Genomic DNA, 10,380 nt, shown 5'->3' with positions numbered 1-10,380 from the left:
CCTTCACTAAGCATTCTAGGTAGTAAGAGTTATTTAGAAGGTAAGATTAGAGCCTGGTTGTAGTTGTACCCACAATCTGTTCTTAACAACATAAATCTAACGCAAAAGGGATTAGAAAATGGACATACACTATTTTGTCGCCAGGTCTCAGAGACTGAAGCATCTAACAAAGTTCCTATCCTCTCAAGGAATATGCTATTCCTACAAGTTCCATCAGGAAATGTAGAGTTCTATCTATTTTCTAGAAGACATGCTTCAGGTCAACCATCTGCCTCCATGGCAGACAGCATTTCTTCATCACACTCTATCATTTTCTCATGCTAGCAGATTTCTGCTCAGAGGTCCACTTCTTCTGCTTGCTACACACCAGCCTCTTCATTCCTCAAACTCTTCCAGCTGTGCCGCCTCTATAAGGTCCATTGACCATCAGTGTCCTCAATGACAGGCTGAACCAATTGTCCCCTCTCTCTTCTCCAGGATCTGTCCCTAATGGTTTTTTAAAAATGTACTCAAGACAGGTCCTGCCAGGCACTAGTAAACTGAGAAGATGTTCCTTAACAACAGTTTAAACCCAACAGGTTTGGATGGAACAGTGTGATCCTGAGAATCAACTCACTTTTGTTGCCTGCCACCTAGAGCAGGCTAAGTTACAGCTTCTGTAGCAGGTGTCCAGTGGGTCCTCGCTTGCCTGTGTGATTGCCTTAAGACACTTTTGGGCAACAAGCATAGCTAATGTTATTGTTACAGTTCATCTTGTTTAATCCCACTCAGGAAGAGACTCATCATTTTGCCCCGTACAGTCATTGAATGTTGAGAGGAAGGGATGTCTTCCAGCTCTCACACTAAGGAGGTAGCAGAGAGGGGACACAGGATCCTTGCCTCCAGGTCTCTCAATTTGGAAACAAAGATAGCTTTGAGGCATGCTTAATTAGGGCTTCTTTGTGTTTCCATCTGAGCTCCCCCCCCATTTTTCCCTTTTGAACTCATATCACATAAATCTTACTAATGTGAAGTTTTGATAAAATGCTTTGAAATGCATGAATTTATTCTTGAAACTAGAATAATTAATTAAAGGCCTCATTTCTGTTTCATCAAACAGAACATTATTGAACTTCCAAAACATTTTCTTAGGTTTCAGAAGGCAGAGGAGTATTCTGAGCTCTGTACTTCTGAATGTGTATTTTTTTAATCAAAAATAACTCTTTGAGGGTCTTACCCCATGATCCGCTTTCCTCAGCCCTCCAAGTATTAGGACTTCAGATGTGGTGTGAGAACTAATTCTGCAGTTTGTTGTTTGTTTGTGTAAAAGTAAGAAAAAACTTCATTCTGTTCTGCCAATGAGGTATTTTCTTCATTGTCTACTTTTAAAAAAGAGCAACCCTTCATTTCTCATCACTTGGTGCATCCAGAAAGCAGTAAATATGACATCACTTCTGGCATGGCAATATTGGGCAGAGTTGTCTGCATATTAAGAAGCCATCTTCCCCCTTCCTTTGCCATCTTTTACAGTCATTTTTATATATAATGATAGGTAACACTTTCATACATGTGTATGAACTTTATTTTAAATATACATAGGAGATAAAACATTTTTTTAAATATAGCTCTTCCTTGGGCTGTGTCACATTGGACTTACAAGAGAAAACAAACTACAAGAGCATGCTAAGTTCTTTGAGTTTTAGTTCTGAGTCTGCCAGAGGCCCAGCATCTCCTTGAGAGCCTTTGAAAAGCCTTGTTTTCAGTTCTTCCATTGTTAGATGAGATTTACAATCTCCTACAGAGATCCTGAGGGGGAAACATCCGAAGGATGGCCAAGCACTTTGAAAACACTAACTGATTATTAATGATTTAAGGGCGCAGCAGCCTTCGTGTGCTGTGGAGAGGAACATGTGACGCATCCCATTTTATCATCTAGCACGCCTGTGAAATGTCTCCCACCCTGAGCTTCTCAGGAAACCATCTGATTCCTTTAAAAAGAGACTTTAAAATTAGTTCTCATTTTATAATGCTCAATGTACTCCTGTGGCAGTTGTCTTGTTGTGTTCCTAAGAAAAAACCCTGGGTGGTATAAATAATCCAGAGCCAGCCCTCCCAGTGTGTGGGCTGTATGGCTATGGATTCAAGTACCTTAAGGATTGAAATATTCTTTTTTTTAGAAAAGCATCTGCACTGAACATGTATAGGCTTTTTTTCTTTGTCATTGTGCCCTAAGAATTCAGCCTAACTACTAACAGACATTTTACATTGCATTAGCTACTACATGTAATCCAGAGATGATTTAATGTACATAGGAATATAAGCATAAGTTATATCACACCATCAAATGATCCAGTCTAACCAAAGAGACTTGGGCATGCAAAGATTGTGCTATCTATGTGGCTGGGCAAGGCACCATTTTAGAGACAATTCAGGGAGATTCCAAGGCACAACTGTATTTTTTTGAGATGTGGCTACAAGGAATAGAATACCCTACAAATACTTCTTGCTCATACAAACAAGGGTTTATTAATATTATTCTCATGTAAGGAAAAGTCTGGGGTAAGGGAGGCACCAAGGGAAGATGTTGACTCCATAGCAACATCAAATATCCAATGTCACTGTATCTTTTGCCTTTATAATCCTTGGTAGATTGGCTTGCCACTTCCTGATCTCAAAATGACTGCTACAGTTCCTCAAGACATACTCATTTTGAAGGTATGAGATGCAAAAGAAGGAATCCCCACTAATTATATTTATTACTTTTTTGTTTGTTTGTTTTTAATTTTGTTTTGTTTTTAACAAAATTTATCTCACAAACCATTCTTCTAGATCCGAATCATGTGACTACTGATAAGCCAAGAAAATTAGAAAATATATTAGTTATTTTTCTGTGGTTCTGATAACACCATGACGAAGCAATCTATTGAGGAAAGAGTTTGTTTGAGCTTATAGTCTCAGGGGGTTAGAGTCCAAGATGGCCGATGGAAGCCAATGGTGGTGGGCATAATGGCTGGAGCAGCAGGCAGAAGATTCATTTTTTGAACTTCAAAAACCAAACAGAAAGTGAACTAGACATGGGAGAGTATTTAAACTCTCAAATTCCACCTCTACTGTCATATTTCCTCCCACAAATCCTAAATGACTTCTAAACCTCTCAAACAGCACCATCAATTAGGGACCAGGCACTCAAATGCTTGAGACTGTGGGAGACATCTCATTCAAACTACCATAGAAAACAATGTGGGTATTTTATTGTTACTGTTGTTTTGTTTCTTCCCCAGTGTGTCCTTCTGGCCTGAGTGGAGGAAAGCCTTAAGGAAGAGGGGCCAAGGTTAGTGGAGAGTCTCAGAGATGCCCCCTGTGCTTTGATGAAGAAAATACTTTTGACAAATGATAGCTATTCAAAAGCCAGTTTCTCAGAGCTGAGGAAATATGTGTCAATAGCTTATAAACTTAACTAGTATTTTAAGGTAGATGAAGGTCATCCCAATGGTCTCACTTCCCAGAGTACTGCCCATTTCATGATGCTACAGGATGTAGGTTTTCTCCCTAGCAGACACAACAGTTCCAGCTTGCTAGTGTTTCTGAGCAATTGTCTTTAATCTGTTTTCAAAAACCTCTGCCTGCTTTTTGCTTTCCTTGTTTTACTAATTATCAAGAGAAGCTCAGTGAGGTCACAATGAATACCTTAGAAGAATGAGTCACTTAGCAGAGACTGCTGTGCGAAAGATAAATGTGTGGGTCCTGCTATAATCGGTTGAGGTTTCTTCAGAAAGAAAGCTAGAAGCACACAATGAAGCAAAGTGGGCACTTACTCTATGGGAGGATGGGGGCAACTGGGTTAAGGGAAGGCACTGTCGGTGCTGCATGCCAAGGGCCAGGAGTGGCAGCCAAGGCCTCTCTAGCTGCCTCTCACGCCGAGAAAACACCAAACATCTCCAGAGAACCTCTGCCACATTTGGCTATAGAAAGAGTGCACAACAAAAACAGAGCCTGGCATATACGTAGCTTCTTAAAGCAGTAGTTCTCAACCTGTGGGTCGACACCCCTATGAGGTCGCATATCAGATATCCTGCATATCAGTTGTTTACGTTATGGTTCATAACAACAGCAAAATTACAGTTATAAAGTAGAAACAAAATAATTTTGTAGTAGAGGTCACTTCACTACAACATGAGGAACTGTATTAAAGGGTTGCAGCATTAGGAAGGTTGAGAACCACTGCCTCAAAGACTTTAAAGGCATACAATTTGTATGACATTTGGGAATTTGGAAAAGACCGAGTTTAGTTCCCATTCCTTGCAAAATTCTCATTTCTAGAGTTGTTACAGCTGCCACTGAGCCCTAGTCTACCATGCCCCTAGCTACCAGATGTGGACCGAGGCACGACTCTTACAGCAAAAGTTTCCCTTACGTGTGGACTTAAATGGATTTCATCTGTGCTTAAATTCTATGGACAAAGGCTTAATTTAGGATAAATCACACAGACGGCAGATCTGGTGTCTGGAATATAAAACTAACAGTCATTGTTCCAGAGGACTTAGTTGATGCTAGGCTCTACATGTCTGTCTGAATCTCACAGCAACTCTAAAGTAGCAGGAAGTGTCCAGAGAGCCAGCATTGAGCTGAGGAACCTGAGGTGGGGAAAGATTAGTTAGTTGCACAACATAGGAAAGACAGGAGGAGCAGAGCCAGGTTTCACAGCATGGCTCCTCACAGCTAGAGCTCCGTGCTGGGCCTTCACCAGCTTGCCTGACATGCGGGCCAGTGCTGGAGGAACTGGCCACTAGTAATCTCTTTACTGTTAAGTTACTATTTACTACTCACCCCCTAAGCAATGCAGGCATTTAGGACTGGATGACTCTTCCAGTGGTAACTAAAAATGGCTCTGTTAAAGGACCATCTGTTCTGCCTCTCCATTCGCTACTGATCTCCGTCAGACTTAAAGCGACATTTTGTCCTAGAGTCTCCTTGAGATTTCAATTCACATCAAAAGTGACTTTTTTTTTTTTGTAAGAAATCCTCCAAAATCAAAGACATGTTCATTGTTTTTCGCCAGGGTCAAAAGAGAGAAACTGACGGAGGGACAACAAACCCTGAGAGAGATCATCCTAGACTCGAGCTGTGCAGGAGACACCCGTGTCCCTAACACTTTGGGAGATCCTCTCTAAAACCTCCCCAACACTGTTCCTGTGTTCTGGCTATTTGCCACAATGAACTCATAAATCATCCCAACACTCACTGGCCTAAAATAATCCTTTATTTATTTTTCTCATGAATCTGCAGTTTGGCAGCTGGAAGAGGGCAGGTGCCCAGGTTAGCTGGAGTAAGATGGAGGCTGCCTGAATGTCAGAGTTCCTAGTTCCTACTCACTCGACAGCCTATGGTTGGCGTGGGTGTGTGTCTGTTCGTGTCTGTGTGTTTGTGTGTGTGTGTGTATGTGTGTCTGTATGTATGTATCTGTGTATATCTCTCTGTGTGTGTATGTTTGTGTGTTGTCTGTCTGTCTATCTATCAGTGTGTCTGTGTATCTATGTGTAATGCTGACTGTCAGCTGAGACACCAAAATCTTTCCATGGTCTGACTTGCTTTCCTTACAACATGAGACCTTGGCAAGGATCTTGGGAGGAGAAGACCAGTGGGCAGTCATAGTGTCTTTTAGCATTTAGCCTTGAATTAAGACATTCTCTTCCAAATGTCCCAGGACCCAGATTCAAAGGAAGTGTCAGGAACACCTTGTTAAGAGCAGAAGGCTGTTGAAGGCTAGCTCAGATGAATGCTGCTGCTCTAGAACTTTCTCCTTGAGAGGAGGACTTGGTGTGGTAATGGGGTGGTCCCTTTCAGATTTACCACTGCAAAACAAAGCAGAAGTGCATTGTCCAGAATTTCAGCTTGTATGTTAATTCAACCTTTGGGAAAAGCTTATTCAATTAAAATTATATTCATAATTCTACCTGAGTGAAAACGTTTTTTTTCTGGTTCAAGCCTTTTCTAGTATACGCATATTCTGAGGGTTCTTTCTTTGTTGTTTAAATTATTTCATGTGTGTATATGTTTTATTGTGGGTTTTGCCTGCATATATGTCTGTGCAACTCTTACATGCCTGATGCCTGCAAAGGCCAAAAGAGGGTGTAGGAACATCTGGAGCTGGGCTTACAGATATTCATGATCTGCAGTGAAGGCAGTCAAACCCTGGACCTCTGGAAGAGCAGTCAGTGAGTGCTCTTAACCACTGAGCCATGTTTCCAGGCCCCTGCAGGTTCATTTTTATCCACCACAGAATGTTGTTAAAGATGGCTTCTCCGAGTCTCTGATTGTCAACGATAAAGCCACCTTGGGCACAGGAATCCTTTGCAGTGACAGTTTGGGACACTTGGTGTCCACAGCCTTGAACATGGGCAGGGGAAAGGAACAAAACCAAAGTCGTGCAGCTGCTTTGGATGTGGGAGCTTTTCAGTGACCCTGGGACAGTAGGACCGACTAGGGAAACAATTACATAAAGAATACAAAGAAAGGGACATTTTACCACTATCTCAGGCTTTTCCTGGAGGCCTTATAAATAGTACAAGTGACTAACTGATCCCCTTCCTTTCCCTCCTCTGCCACATACTGGGTGACAAGACAGGAAAAAAAAAAAAAGATAAGCACCAGTCTAGAGTGGCTGAATTTGTTCTTGTTTGTCCATGTTAAGCTTCCTGATCCAACTGGCTTGGGGAATGAATAGTCAAATTTATAATACAGATTTCATAATAACCACCCCCCCTTATCAGAAATCATAGCCTAGAGATTTTATAAGTTGAAGAGAGTTAATGTGAGAGTTAATGTGAGCCTTTAGACGAAAACATCTGTAGATACGTGGTCAATGAAGACATCAACCAAGGTTCTTTCTCTGACCTCCTGACTCTCATAGATAAACACAAACTTCCTTCTGTATACCACATGACCGAACACTCTTTTATGCCATGAGAGCAATCACTAGAAAGAAGAGGGCTCTTCCAGATAGGTTCCCGATTCCATCCCTGCTTTTGTTGCTTCCTTTCTGAGCTTTTTCTCTTACTTGGAACATAGCAGCGAATAAGAGCCCAGGCCCCTTGCATGATTCAGGCTTTCATTCCACCAGCCTGGAGTTGACTGTTTAGGTGCTTGCAAAGAGAAAAGCCTTCCAAATGACAACTTTGAACTTCAGAACTTGGATACTAGCCATTCTTGTTCCAGTGTGATGGCAGGGTGGGGGAGAGGAATATCTTTATTAGAAGGAGGTGATACAGGTGGGGATGGTCAGAGTATGTGAATCAGTCAGAATCATGTCTTGAAATGCTGGCCAAAGTCATTTCTGTGTAATGCACACCTTTAATTTTTCTTTTTCTTTTTTCTTTTTCTTTTATCTTTTGTTTTCTCTCTTTAACTTTACACCATAATGTCCAATCCAGAAAAATCAATGAAATACAATTCAGGAAATTAAGAGTGGTTTGGATATTTCACCCAATCCCATAGCAAGACCGCCTCCTAACAATACAGTTTGTTCACAACGTTTTAGAATATTCTCAAACTGAGTTTTCTTACACTCAGTTTGAAAGTTTGGAGTCGAAACAGGACATTAAAAGAAGGGTATCATGTGAAACAGAAGTCTGCCTTTCTCTTCATGTAAGAATGTTAACTCACGGGACCCATGAAATCAAATCTCATTATATTTAATTCCTAAAGACCCCACACGAAATTCTGTCACACTGGAGCTAGGACTCATAATTATTGGAGGATAGAAGAATTCAGTCTACAGTGGGCAGGTTTTGGAGTGTTCTAGTCATTGTGAAAGCCCTCTTCTTTCCCTGGGAAGAACCTGCAAGGCCCTCACTCTTGTCATCTACCTAGCTTGGGGATAAGAGAGAGCAATGGCTTAGGAGCCTCATCAGTATCTGAGAACTGGCTGGTCCTGCGGCCTGTGGCGAAGCATCAGTGATTCCTCTACAGGAAGGGCTCAGGAAAATCCCAGGGTCAAATGAGAAGGGTCAGTGTAGCAGGCCCTAACAAGAAAGGGTGGTGCTCATATTCTGGCACATTCTTATCTTGACATTTACAGGCTATGAGCAAGATAATGTTTTGTTTTTCCTTTTGAAATAGGTTATCAAGGCCACAAAAGCTTTGATTTCACTAGGTAGTCAAGGAAGACCTGAACTTCTCTTCCTACTGCCTTTGCCTCCCAAGTATAGGAATACAGGCGTGGACCACCATACTCAGAACACACCACACTTTGTGAACTTTCATTTCATCCTTGCTCAGGGATCATGCTAATCTCTGTACTTTTCCAATTTTTGGAGATTGGTATCCAATGTAGCACAAGCCATAATTTTATGGTAGAAAACGGTGATTACTGTAGACTAAATTTATCTCTATCCCATTTGAAATAACATATGTTTAAACACTTTGTGCTGTTTATGATTTTTACTTTTCCATTTTTAAAAAGTATGGTTGGCATAACTCTGGGGCACATGACTTGTCATTTGACTGGTTCTGGTTATAGTATTTCATATCATTTGGCCATTTTAATGTCTCTAAGCCTCTTGACTTTGTGTTTCTTCTCTGTCAAGCACAGGGGTAGGTCTGGTCTCAGCTGGCATCTGGGCAATTTGCAAGGATAATTGTGAATAGTTCCAGAACTAGTCATTTCAACTCTACCAAATTCAACATACTTTTAAATTTTTTTTTCAGGTTATGACAGCGTGCACATGTAACTCTGGTACATAGAAGTTGGAAGCAGGAGGATCATGAGCTCAAAGCTGTCATCAGCTACTTTGAATTCTTGAGGTAGTCTAGACAACATAAGTCTTTGTCTTTAAAACCCAAAACAGGGACTGGAGACATAGTTTGGTGGTGAAAAGTATATTTTGTTTCTTCAGAGGAACCAAGTTCAGTTTCCAACATCTACATTTGACGGCTCGCAAATGTCTGTAACTCTAGGTCCATGGAATCTGACTCCCTCTTCTGGCTCCTTGTGCACCTGGACTCAGATATGCTCAGATACATATAATTTTTAAAAATAAAAATAATTTTTCAGAAGACCCAAAACAAACAAATGAATGACACACAAGAAAGGGGATAGTAAAATAGGATAGCTCATGAAATAAAGGAAATTCATTTTTACACACCCTTGAACCATAGAGTGAACTTAAATCTTTCTCAGTGAGTATCTAGCACTGTTTTGTAAAGCACATATGTGCCAATGAACACTAGCATAAACCAATCAGTGATTTTTCTATAAATATGATGACTTTAATATAAATTTATATATTTATTTTAATGTGGCAATTCTTTTGAAAGTGTAAAAAAGAATGTTAAAAGCACTACTACTCTATGAGTAAGAATTTTTCCTGTGGCTACCATCATAAGGATTTATTTCACATTGTTATGGATGTCTACTTAAACATCTTCTGATAACTGAAGTTTGGAGGTTTCTATTGCATTTGGATTAACCCTTAGGCCATGCACATGGCCTTAGAAATAAAAACGTGCTTTCAAAATATTTCAGTGCTTAAAGAACATTCTACCACGTGAGTAAATGGCAATTTATTAAACCTTGTCCTTATTAAAATGTTTCTCCTGTTTCTCAATCAGAGGACATGTTCATTGTTCTGATTCCCATTATGATTAATGAGCTGTAATAATCCCCTCTCACTTGGACCATCAAACATGCCATATTCTGTATTTTGAGTATTTAGAATATTAAATCTCAAAAAGATATCACCTTCACATGTCTTACATTATTATTTTCTAAATGCTTCCCAAAATTACTGCCTAAATTTTAACTTTGCAAAAATTATTTTTTATTATTTGAGATAGGCTCAAATGGACTTAGAATTTTTTAAGTAGCTGAAGCTAGCTGATATGGTTTGTATATGCTCTGTCCAGGGAGTGGCACTATTAGAAGGTGTGGCCCTATTGGAGTAGGTGTGTCACTGTGGGTGTGGGCTTTAACATCCTCATCCTAACTGCCTGTAAGCCAGTATTCTGCTAGCAGCTTTCAGATGAATATGTAGAACTCTCAGCTCCTCCTGTACCATGCCTGCCCGGACACTGCCATGCTCTTTTCTTAATGATAATGGACTGAACTTCTGAACCTGTAAACCAGCCCCAATTAAATGTTGTTCTTATAAGAATTGCCTTGGTCTTGGTGTCTGTTCACAGCAGTGAAACCCTAACTAAGACACTGGCCTTGAACTCTTGACTGTGCTGCCTCTACTTCCAAATGCTGGGATTATAGATTTGTGGCACTATGACCATTCTGATTAGAACTCTTACAAGCAATTTATGAGAAAATCCTTACATATCTATGGGTGGTTGACATGTTTCTATAGAAACATTGCTTAATATTTTATTTTCGTAATCATCTATTCACTTATTATTTCA

General features: G+C 40.3%; 1 non-coding gene across 1 annotated transcript; it reads right to left on the bottom strand.

Annotated features, from left to right (window-relative positions):
• Window positions 1–8,211: 8,211 nt before the first annotated feature.
• On the bottom strand, window positions 8,212–8,313 carry LOC114613642. The gene has a single exon (XR_003710211.1). It is a non-coding gene; the product is annotated as a U6 spliceosomal RNA (small nuclear RNA).
• Between the last annotated feature and the right edge of the window lie 2,067 nt (window positions 8,314–10,380).

Source organism: Grammomys surdaster, unplaced genomic scaffold, assembly GCF_004785775.1.
Source record: "Grammomys surdaster isolate TR1022 unplaced genomic scaffold, NIH_TR_1.0 126248, whole genome shotgun sequence".
Lineage (NCBI taxonomy): Eukaryota > Metazoa > Chordata > Mammalia > Rodentia > Muridae > Grammomys > Grammomys surdaster.
The sequence above is the reverse complement of the archived record's forward strand: the minus strand, read 5'-3'. Positions and strand labels throughout refer to the sequence as shown.